The sequence below is a fragment of the Anguilla rostrata genome, chromosome 3, assembly GCF_018555375.3.
Source record: "Anguilla rostrata isolate EN2019 chromosome 3, ASM1855537v3, whole genome shotgun sequence".
Taxonomy (NCBI): Eukaryota; Metazoa; Chordata; class Actinopteri; order Anguilliformes; family Anguillidae; genus Anguilla; species Anguilla rostrata.
This window is the reverse complement of record NC_057935.1, coordinates 4710182-4722810: the sequence shown is the minus strand read 5'-3', so window position 1 is coordinate 4722810 and position 12629 is coordinate 4710182. Positions and strand designations below refer to the sequence as shown.

The following is a 12629-nucleotide window of genomic DNA, read 5'->3' as shown; positions in this document are numbered from 1 at the left end:
CAGTCCTACGCAACCTCGCTCATACTACACGCCCCTCTGTCTCATCAGCCCTCTCTCTCTGCCCTCCTCTCTCTCTCCCCTTCTTCCCTCTCTCTCCCTCTCTCTCTCACCTCTCTTCTTCTCTCTCTCCCTCTCTCTATCCTCTCTCTCTCTCTCTCTCTCTCTCTCTCTCTGTCTCTCTCCCTCCCCCCCCCTCCCCCCCACACACACAGACGGTATTTTTAACGGAACTCCCGCAGGAGCACAGCGTGGGCGTCGAGGCGTGGGGGCGACGTCCCGCTGGAAGCGGTCTTTAAAGGGGTGGGCCTGACGATGCACCCCGTCCGGTTGATGCGAGCGGGAAGCCACCGTTCGGCCCGCCCCCCCCCCACCACCCCCAAACCACCCCCCCACCGCCTCCGGGAGAGATTACAGAACAGGTACATAACACTCAGTGTGTGATCGCTCCACCCCCCTGTGAACCGCCCCATGTCCAACCCTGGGATGGGGGGTTGGGGATGGGCGGGACGGGTGAAGGGCGAAGGGGGGCCCGCTGGAGGCCCAGCGGTGAATGAGAGGCTTTACCGCCATCTTGCTTTTTTTTTCTGGCACCAATCAGCAAGAGAGTAGGAGGGCAACAGTTAATCAATCACTGCAGCTGGTAAACAGGAAAGGTAAACCTGCACACACACACACACACACACACACACACACAACACACAGTTTCACATACCCACCCACACCCACACACACACACACACCCAGGTACTCTACCCACAGACACACGCTCCCCTATGTTTGCGTTCAGAACAAATTTGGTCAACAAAGCGCACTCCTAGCAAGTCGCTCAAATCAGTACATCTTAAGTTTTGCACAGACTGGCAGACTGGCCTGAATTTCTCACGACTTCTTTCACGTTCTTTCTTTTTTCTTTCCTCAGCCTTTGTCACGTTCACGCCGTTCTGAGAAATCGTGTCTTAACGCGACGGCCTTCTCCACTGAACGCTCCCGTGCTGTAATTAAGCTCCAGACAGGAACCTGTGAATCATAATTCACAGATAAAATTCCCCAACTGTCTGCAGGGGGAAAAAAAAAAGGGCTGTACTGTTTGCAGTATCTCCCTGCCGGCTCTCCTCTAACTCCACTTGGAGCCAAAATGGTCGCCCTTTTCCCGGACGACACAGCATTTTTCCAATATGACACGGAAGCCCAACCCCCACCACCCCTGTGCAGCCTGCTCCACTGCAGGACGGACCCATTATGCTGCCGTTAGCCTCCTTCAGAAGCGTCTCCTCCTGTTTCGCCCAGTCATCAAAACAGCTTCACGGTAAAAAAAAAAAAAAAAAAGTAAAAAAACAAGATCAACGCCTACGGAACCCGTCCTCATGCAGTACAAACGGGAACATGAATGAGGTAAAGAATACACACACGCCGCCCAGCCACGCTACACACTTTCTATCTGCAGCAAAAGCGGTCAGCGTGGGACCAGATGTACCAAACATGTTACCTGGGGGGCGGGGGGGGGGGGGCGTTTCAAGAAGCAGGGTTACTGAGTCAGCAGGATAACCCGGAAACCTTCCAAAATATGGAACATGGACTGAAGTAAAAGGAGCTGTTCTGGGTTTTACTCTGGGTCATCCAGCCGACTCAGGAATCCTGCTTCATAGAACAAAGTCCTGTGGGGTGTTTCACAAAGCAGGGTTCACTGAGTTAGCTGGATAACTGCCACGGAGTAAAACCCGGAACAGCTCCTTTTTTTACTTCAGTCCATGTTCCAGATTTGGAAGGTTTCCGGGTTTTACTCAGTGCAGTTATCCTGCTAACTCGGCAATCCTGCCTTGTGAAGCAGGGCCTTGGTGACCGACACTAACTAGTATCAGCCGACAAACGCACACGGTTTTGTGCGACCTTTGTTTACAGTCATTCTATAAGCCCCCATGATTCTCAAGAAGCGGTCGTGAGCCATTTGCGTGGTTTTAACAGTGCTTACACCATGTAGCCTAATATAAAGCAGCAAACCAACAAATGCCTGACAGAATTAATCACACATATCGTCTGATAACGCATTTGTTGCTGACTCAGTCACCGCTAAGATGTACCGTCAATCCTCTGTCAATACATTCATATCGAATGTGTTCTGGTTAACTTAACACATTAATATGATGCTTGTCAATGTAAAGGTATTGTTATCGTTATCGTTCTCTAATTATCAGTTATCCGGTTTCAGTCAGGCATTGTAGGAGCTCGTCCTTCTGAATGGACCCACTCAACCCCCAGAGTGAGAGATGAGTCAGTAAGAGTAGTGCCTCTCCTCCGATCGACGGCAGCTCTGTGTTTCTGAGTGGGAGGCAGTGTGGAAAAAAAAATCCCCAGTGGCGGGTTCCTTCACGCACATTATTCCGTCTCATAAATGTATTTTTGGAAGTTCGATGCGAACGTTCCCTGCATTGGCCATGCTAGCATTTCGCAGACGACACCCAAATTGATTAAAATGACAAAGGAGATGGTTTTTTTAAAAAGATGACTGTTAATTTCAAATTAGTTTGGTTTTCATACATCATTGATTGGTTTTTAATTGGGTTCCTTCTGGACTGCACGACACAGGTTAATTGGGTTTTTGGTCAATACTTTGAACGGAAGAAATGACCAAATATGGCGGGGTCTTGTAGTATAATGGATTGAAAACTGGGCCTGTAACCCCAAAGAGTGCAGGTACGATTCCCAGGTACGACACCGCAGTTGTACCCTGAGCAAGGCGCTTACCCTGAATTGCTTTAGTAAAAATCCAGCAGTTACTGGATACCATGGATACCAATTTAAAAAGTACAGAATTATTGCACAAGTCACTCTGGGTACGAGTGACAGCTAAATGGCTGTAATGTATATGTAATGTAATAAAACGAAGAGAACGGTCTGTGCGTTGGCAGAGAGCAACATGGCCACCACGTTCCTCACTCAGAGTGCTGGGTGGCACTGCAGCAGACGAGGAGGCCTAAATAGAAACATTAAATTAGCGAGGAAAAAAAAAAAGAGAGTGATAAAAAAGAAAAAAAACAAACAAAAAAACACTTCCTTGGCTGGCATGTTTACACGCGTTGTTAAGTAAGTCAATTGAAAAGCAACGGTTATTGCATTCCGCCAGCTTGTAGAAGCTACGCTACGAGAGCTGGCAGTTAGACGCTAAAGTTGTTATGACAACAGGGGACAAATCAACAGCCTGGATTTCAGCAGCGGGCCCGTCTGCTGCTGCTGCTGATTGGCTAACGTTGCGACGGCCCCATTCGGTTTGCCGCGGAAACGCATCAGAGTCGGCTAAGATCTAGCCGACCCAATTCTACGGCGGACAAGAAGATAACCTTGGATCTCGGTTAAAATAAAGCTGAGCTTTTCCAAAGACGGCAGATATTTCTGGCTGAGGCTGTTTCTCCTAAATTTTTGTTTAATGTGACGGCATTAGACGTAAACATTTACATTTCTGTTCATAATTCGTGATTAAACTATTTAATCGACAAACAGAACAAAGAGCTCAGAAATGAGTTTTTCATGGGCCATAAATATTACATCCACAGTAACCCCAAAAAGCACAAAGCGCAGCTAACAAACATCTTGCTTCTTGCTAACTTGGGAAATTTGTGTTTGAGTTTGATTTCTAATTTGGCCCGTCCTGGATTTCTTATGACCCTAAAGCGCGCGTAGCGCATGCGATGGCGTGCTGCGCTCAGTGAGCGCGGCGGCTCTCCCGACACGTTGTTTATTATGCTAATGTCGGCTCTCTCCTACGGCGGCCTGCAGAGGAACCTCTGAACGACGAGCACTGATTAATTAGCTTAATTAACCACGTAGGCCAGCAACAAAATTCCACTTTGGGACGTCGTTCTGAGCCAACAAGAGGTAGAATGAAAGAGACTTTAATCCACCCCCCCCCTCGCCCTCCCACAGTCCATTCTAATAACACTTACTCGACACGACCGAAAATAATTAAGAAAAAAAATTAATGAACTGGCCTGCAGATGAGAGATGCTAAAAGTTGGCAAGCTTGATAGAACAAAGAAAACAATTTAAAAAAAAAAAAAGAAAAACAGGTTCAGGACGATTATCAGCTTAAAGGGTAAGGAGTTTTTCGTCTGTATGGCTCTCTCCTGTCAAATATCATTACCTGCTTGCAGCCCTGAATTTTAAATATATATATATTTCCCTGTCTATGTCTACGTTTTATAATATCGCTGTGTTTTGGTCTCTTTCCCAGGCTGTTATAAATAGGAGCTTTTCATTTAAGCTGGTTGAAATAATATTAAGTAAATAAATACACATATCACCTTCTCACATACAAAGTAAGTACTGGGTCCAACTATATATGGAGTGAATGACATTTACATTACATTACATTTCGAGCATTAAGCAAACGCTCTTATCCAGAGAAACTTACACAACTTATACACAGCATTTACATTGCATCCATTTATACAGCTGGATATATATACTCAAGCAATGCGGGTTCAGTACCTTGCTCAAGGGCACAACGGCAGTGCCCTACCCGGGAATCGAACCTGTGACCTTTATACTACAATGCCGCCCAAACACTTGATGGCAGAAATGTAGTAAGGCGGTTAGGGAACTGGGCTAGAAACCCAGGGGTTGCAGACTCGAGTCCCACACCAGATACATCCTTGAGTAAAGCATTTAACCTGAATCGCTTAAGTAAACATCCAGCTGTACAATGGATACAACGTTAAAAGATGTGAACTCGTGTTTAGGAGCTCGGCTAAACGGTTAGCAATGTCCCTGCAATAATAACAACAACGACGACAGCCAACACTCCAACCCCCCCTGTATAATGCAGTTAGCGGAGCTGCTCCTACACAACCAGGTTAAACTCGGACGGAGTGTAGCACGGTGGGTAGGGAACTAGACTTGTAACCAAAAGGTCGCAGATTCGGTTCCCGGGTAGGACACTGCCGTTGTGCCCTTGAGCAAGGTACTTAACCGGAATTGCTTCAGTATATATCCAGCTGTATAAATGGATACAATGTAAAAAAGTTGTGTAAGTCGCTCTGGATAAGAGCGTCTGCTAAATGCCTGTAATGTAATGTAATGTAATGTAACTCCATATGCGCATTAGCATAACGCTCCCGGTTCTCATAAAGGCCGGCGTGTGCGCGAGCCGCGTACGCTAACGTGCAGCGCTCCACGCTTGCGTTAAAGCGGTTCTTCGAGGTTCGAAGGCCTGTTCGCCCGTATTTTCCGTCCGCTTTCTGTCCCCATTATCTAATTTTATATTCTCGTTTTATTTAATGCACTCGCGAAACCCTCTGGAGTGCCCACCTGCTATAATGTGTCTCGAGTGTCTTCCATCGCCACACTTTTAATTATTAGCAATATTTTCTGTGATTAGGAGGCATTTTGGTCCATTATTCTTCACACCTTATTTTCTATATCTATAACCTTGAATGCTGCTCTAAAGTCCAGTACAATTATTAAAAAAAAAAAAAAAAAAAAAAATTTTTAATCTAATTGGGAACATCTTGTACTGCGATTTCTGAGATTAGCTTGAACAGCACGGCCTCCTAAAATCTCCAAAAATCTTTCTGTTCGCAGTCGTGATCGACATTTTTGAATTTCCTTTCAGGGAAACTGGCTAACACCATCCAAACAGCACTAAGCTATGAGATAACTAATGACTACAGTGCAGGGAGAGTCCGTTACTTATTGAAAGGATTCCGTTTAATGCCATTTAATGTACATTTTTTCGCTGTCTCAGAGATCCATTTCCCGATTTATCTTCCATTACATCATAAAAAAGCTTTTTATTTAATCGCTGACATTCACACGGTCACCGTGCTCAGCGATACAGGATTCAGCTGTTTCAAATCGACATAAACACTCCCTTTGACTGTGACCAATAATCAACTTGGCTTTGAAACAAAAAATTAATGACAATTTTCTTTATTCTCCTTAAAGAACACAGAGACTAACAGTTATGCAAATTTGAACCACCCTCCTTTAATATATGCAACAAATAATTTTTTTTTCCACAAAACATGAATGTTGTACAGTGCCTGAGATTGGCTTTCCGAAGGAAAAAAGTGCCGCACTGAGATAACGTTTAGCTATAATGAGCAAACGATCTGCACTTCCAGTATGTGTGGGCCCACCCACACACCGATCCCTTGTTTTAGTGAAAGGCGCACTATGCAGCATACTTTCAGCTTGTGTTTACAATCAAAGAAGTCTCCTCCTCCTAGTTTTTGTGTTTCTAGGTAGAACGGTAATACTTAGAAGCCAGAACAGCTAACGTCTTGTAAACGGTGCTTTGAAAATACAGAACTGGCATGTTAAATCCGACATGCTCCCACAGACCTAACAAGGAAAGCACATAACTCTGAAACCACATGATCATTTAATGTTGTCAAAGCCAGCGATTACATTACATTACATTATAGGCATTTAGCAGACGCTCTTATCCAGAGCAACGTACAACAAGTGCATAGGTTTCATGATGTAGAGGCGCAAAAGAAACACTAGAGTGAAGTAAGGATCGTAGTGCCAGAAGTGACCACATCGATCAGGACTCCAACCCTGTAGAGTAAGCGATTAAGTAGTAAGTCTACTGCCAGGTACTATGTGTAAAACGTACACGGTCTACATCGTAGCTTCTTTTACAGGGCTAAGGCTTACAGCTGATGGAGAACTATTTCATTTTTAAATTAGAGAAAAAAAAAGTACCTAGGATCCTGATAGAAAAGAAAAGTTCTGCATGACATCTCAGGAAGACATAATAATTATGCCTATTTTACAGTAGTGTAATTATGTATCATCTCACAGGTATGAGATGGGACGGCTGGTGCACAGTAGTCCCATATTTCTGCAATGGCATATTATAGCACTTAACCTGGCACTACCCCTGGCCTTACAGATAACTATAACCCTTGTTCCGCTTATTACATTGTAATTACACAGTACTTACAATGCCTTCATTTATTACACTGTAATTACACAATACAATACATAATTATAGAATTTTTACAGTTTACACTCTGCAATATTTCACACACTCACTCAGGTATCTCAGACATGGACACACACTTTTTCAATGTTCCATATGGCAGTTTGTCGTTAATTTATTTATTATTTTTTTCCCCCGTTTTTAATGTTGTTTTCTCAACGGGGCGAAGTGGCTGTGAAATGAATCTGCCAAACGGTAAGGGAAAGAGCCGTCACATGACTGACTAGACAAACCCTCTCCAAGACTGGCTAACAAGCAACTGCGTGAGGGGGAAAAAAAGCACATGCACACGCACACGCACACACACACACAGTACACTCACACACACACACACACACACGCACGCGCACACACATGCACACACAGTACACTCACACACACACATGCACGCGCACACACAGTACACACACACACGAGACTAAATACACCTCCCAGCAATGAAACAGCGGGTTAATTGTGAAGCGGTAATCAGCGGTGGGGGGGGTTCGGGGGGTGGGGGGTGGAGGGGGGTCAGTGAGGTAGTTAAAGAGGTGCGGTTAAAGAGGGCCGGGCACATAAACACGGGAAGGGGGACAGGGCCGGTGGGGGGCACCCCCGCCTCTCTCCGTGGCGGTAATCAGGGCGACTCCGCGCGGATCAGTGTCGGGCCGCTGCTCCTCGTAATTAACTCCTCTGACCCGCTCCCCACCGCCACCGGGCCGGCTGTCAAATTGGCCGGCTACTGCACTACAGGTGGGGGGGTGTTTGGGGGGGGCAGTGGATGGGGCTGTGTTCGGTGAACACACTGCGCCAGCAGGGAATAGGGATTTTGGATCAGATGAGAAAGCAAGACCATACATGCGCACACACACATTTACACACAGGCACACACACAGGCGCACGCACGCACACACACACACACACACACACACACACACACACACACACACACACACACACACACAAACAGGCATGTGGCACAGAGGTGGGCTGCTAATGCTCCTGACATCTCTGACAAATTGACTCCTTTATCCGACTGGAAGTTTCTGCAGAGGGGAAGGGGAGCAGGTGGACCGCTCCTCCACCCCCCGAACCCTCCCACCCCCCCACCCAACCCCACCCCCCCGAGCTCCGGGGAGACGCGGCGGAGAGGCGGACGCACCCCGAACCCACGCGCGTCGCATGGAATGCGCAAAGAGAAGGGCGTCGACACGCCGTCGCAGCGGAGCGCCTAACGACACACCGGCCTGTCAGCTCCGGGATCAGCGGCAGAACTTCCTGCCCAGCGCGTTTTTAACTCCTCCCCTTCCTGCGGATGAAGAAGCCGTTATGGCGCAGTGCTCCTCGTTAAGGCCCCCGTCTTCCACGCTTGGTACTTCAAGGAGAAATACACCGCTCAGGAGTGTGTGTGTGTGTGTGTGTGTGGGCTTGTGTTTGTGTGAGCACTGCTGTGATAAGCAATAACCTAAGGAATATATACATTTTTGGTTTAAATTTTGAAAGGACAAGTTATTACTATAATTACCATTATTATTATTATTACTACTACAAGATTATTACATGGTATAACTAACCATGATATAACTATATGGTTAGATGTCATTCCAGGGCAACGTTAATCAATTATAAATCAAAATCTCAAATGAAAATGTCATTAAACTTGCTTTGTATCGTTTCATAAGTTTTTGTAAAACAGGCTTGAGCAAATAAATAAATAAATAAAAAAATAATAATGAACAGTTTACTAGTTTCACAGAGGCCATAAAAATATGTTTTTATTAGTTTCACTGATGTTCGCAAGTTATATTACTGTATATCACCAGGGCTGTAAAACGGCTCAGGGCTCCAAAGGGAGGCATTAGTGTTTTTCCAATGAATTCGAGAAAGACTAACATGTCATAACCAGAAAATAAGAAAATGATGCATTAAATTAATTTCAACGCATTCGTGATAAATCTAGAAAAACTTCCACACTAATATTTTGGGATGCGAGGTGCTTTATGAAATATAGGGAAGATTTCGGGTCTTGGGAACACCTATACATGCTGGACTTTGCTCAAACACCTTCAGGAGTTAAGGTCACTAGAAAGCAATCCATTTTTTAAAATTCTGTGATTTTATCCATTACACAACATATTGGTGCAATGTTTTTTATTTATTTAACTGTCTTCTTTGTTTTCTACCGGATGATTAATTTCAGTACTAGGTGCCGATTCTGTCTATAAATGAATCAATCAGTCAATCAATCAGTCAGTCAGTCAAACAGACAATCAATAAATCAATCAAGACCACTGAGGTTAATTACCAGTCCATTGCTCTCCTGTTATTGTGAAATGCATACGCATTTGGAGAAAAAAAAAAAACACTACAAGCACACTGCAGACATCGTCACCAGTCTAAAAAGCCATGGACTATTTTATTCTGGAAATAATAACTTCATTTATTACAACAGTCTGAATTTTGGTTCAATATGTCAAACTGTAAACAAAGTGTTGCAGTGTTGGGAAATGTGAATCTCACTTGTCTGATTTACATCTTTTAACTGAGTGATTAGCAAATCCTTAATTTACTTTGTTCCTTCCCTCCCTTTTCTCCTCCTCCAGCTTTTACTGACACCTAGAGGTAGGAGGACTCAACTGCAACTGTTAAAGAGCAGGGAACTCTGGGAAACGGCCGTGCTTAACAGTACTTGGAGGTGAGCCGTATTCTGCTTAAATATACATCACCTCTTTATCTAAAAGGATTCATTATTAATTGCCCTCTTTCTCTCTGCTTGTGTGTCTGAGTCACTTTGTGTTTAACAGCTTTATCTTTCTGAGAGGGGGGAAAAAAAAGGACGATTTGTTTCCTTGCTTCTCCCGTCGCTGTGGCTGGCTGTATAAAGCTGGCCACACGTTGGCCAATAAATCAGCCTGTTAGTGATTCTATGGAACGCCGCGTCTCTTAAAGTTTCTCTTCCTGAATGAACTCTGCCACGGCTTAGAGCTGTGCCAACAAAAAAAAAAAAAACCCTCTTTCAGCTTCAGGGCCTGGATTCAAGCCTGCAGCCCATGCCGGATTCAAAGACCTGACAGGAAACGGTAAGTGCAGCATGGTATTACTGGGTCAGGTGCCTCAACCCACATGCACACACTATACACACAAGAACCTGATATAAAATCACTACCCCCCCCTCTCATTTATAGCACACACACTGCAATACTGCGTTGCCACTGGTGATTCAACGCGCTGGGCTTTGTGACACACACCATAACACCGCCACAAGCAGGCATCCTGCTGGACACCCCAGAGGTGAAAATGCCTGCTGGGAAATGTAGTGCGTTTAGATGAAGGCCTCGATATTCGTGTAGAGCACTCAGCGGCAGTTTAAAGTGTGTGAGATATGAGCTTCAGTGACCCTGCCAGACAGCTCTCTTGTATCTAGCAGCTTGTTTCTCAGAAAAGGGGTTAGTGCTGTGGCCCATTGGGGGGTGGTGGGGGGGGGGGGGGTACTGGGAATTCAGCCCAAACTGCCCACACTCCCTCTTATCAGCAGTCACAGCTCTCTGTTTCCACAGAGTAAAAAGAGATCCTTCTCACGTGGATGTTGGACTTGTTTTTTATATTTATTTTCTGAACCATTTTTTTTTTTAATCCCACATTATTTTCTCAGAACTTGGAACAGCCTATGCAGGCAAGTGTGTGTTTGCACAGGTACGTGCAGCACCCGTTAGCATAGGGACAGGCAGCAAGGGTTAGGACAGCTATGGGCAGCACAGGTTTACACAGGTACGGACAGCGCTGGTTAGCACAGGTACGGACAGCTGCAACACACAGAAGCCCTTTGGTGTCTGAGTAAAGCCGGGCACCCACCGCACGCGTATCGACCGCGAGCGCACTACGCGCGTATTACGCGCGTAACTGAAGCGTAGTTGAAGTACTGTTATTACAACGGCAGCGGGCGACGTCGTCTCCACCAGATGCGAACGCGTCGCGTACCGGCTGCGAAGCTCGCGCGACACAAGCGAACTGAAGCGTAGTTTTTCGCTTCTGTTCTATTTTTTCGGCTTGTCGCGCGTCACGGTGGCCTGTTTATACACAGAAATATGCTCTAAAATGCTAGGTATACATGCTCTGATTTATATTTCATCCTTATATTACTGGGGGTGTGTCCCTAGTTACCTCCCAGATATTTTATAAGCAGCAAAAAAAAAAAAAAAATACAAACCTTTTCGTTTTGTAAAAATAAATAAATAAATAACTGGTTCATACTAATTCATATCCCTTCAAGTTTAAACTGTTATCTTTTTGACGATGAACTGATTTTACTAAATATGATCATATAAATGTTTTGACGTGAATGACAAGACAACACGGGAATTCCCAATGGTTGATTACGGATTATTTATTATTATTATGATCATTACATATTCTTCATGAAATTGGCACGCTTGTTAACCAAGCAAATAAATTAATACAGTTTGAGATTGGTTGTTATGCAGGCTACGTTGCGATTTAAGTTTATGGTAATTCTTGAAAGCGTTTACTTTCTCACGTATTTACAAGTTAACGAAATATTACCAAATTAACAAACTGAAAAAGGTCTCTCACCAAAGTATTCACTTAACCCATAATCAACAGTCCTGAACAAACATGAAATACACGATGTAATCCCACTGTAGACTGCGAGAGCTACTAGGAATATATAGCTTTTACGCAAGCCTTTGCGCGACACAAACGGAACCAGTGGAGACACCCTACGCGTCGCGCCGTGCTGCTTCGCCCTGCTGTTTACGCGACGCATACGCGACGCGTGCGGTGGGTGCCCGGCGTAAGTGTGCAAGAGCACATGCTGCATCTGCACTCCCAACCTAGGTGCTTTAAAAAGAACATGTAAATTGTAACACACTTCCATGCCTAGTTAACAATACAGTTTTTGTTACTTTCAAGCCAGTCTATGTTAAAAAAAAATTCTCCCTTTGTAACATAACACTGCATTTTTGTAACACGAAAAGCAGTGACCGTGACACAAAACGCATTGAAAGTAACACAAAAGTAGGAACGCAAAAAAAAGTGCGTTGGATATTAGCACGCCCTTTCTGAGTGTGCGCGTATGTGGCCCTGTGCTTACGGCGAAGTCCCGCTATCAGTTTCAGAAACGCAGGAGCCACGCCCCTTTAAAGGGGAAGGCTTTGATTCCATTACACGAGATTTGGAAGTCTGAAACGCTGACGACCCAACCCTACGACGATGCATCATTCACGGAGTCGTGAATCACAGCGTCTGCGCTCGCATCGAGGCTGAAGATCATCTCTTCAAACAGCGCTCTCACGAGCACCCTTCAAACAGAGGAAGGCATCCATTCACCTCTTCCCCTCCCTCCCTCGCTCGCTCTCTCTTTCCTTCATCTCTCCTTCGCTGCCGAAAACAAAAGCAGCGGACTGGCACTTGTGTCACTCGAACTGCCACAACAAGCTGAAGATGGACGGTTTTTTTTTCCCTCTTTTTTATCAGCATCAAAACGCGTCGCCGTCTCCCACTGTCCTCAGCTGCACCTGCATAACTAAATCATGTTCTTGTGCACAGTTAGGCAAGACTCAGTTAGGTCTGTAGCATACATGTTTGTACTGATAGCATAGTACACGTGTATTCATACATACACGCACACGCACGCACGCACTGCACGCAC

At 45.1% G+C, this 12629-nt stretch overlaps 1 protein-coding gene across 2 annotated transcripts in view; it reads right to left on the bottom strand.

Moving 5' to 3' along the window:
• The window catches only part of nlgn2a (neuroligin 2a), a 131999-nt gene that overhangs the window by 96880 nt on the left and 22490 nt on the right, over window positions 1-12629 (bottom strand). The window lies entirely within an intron of this gene.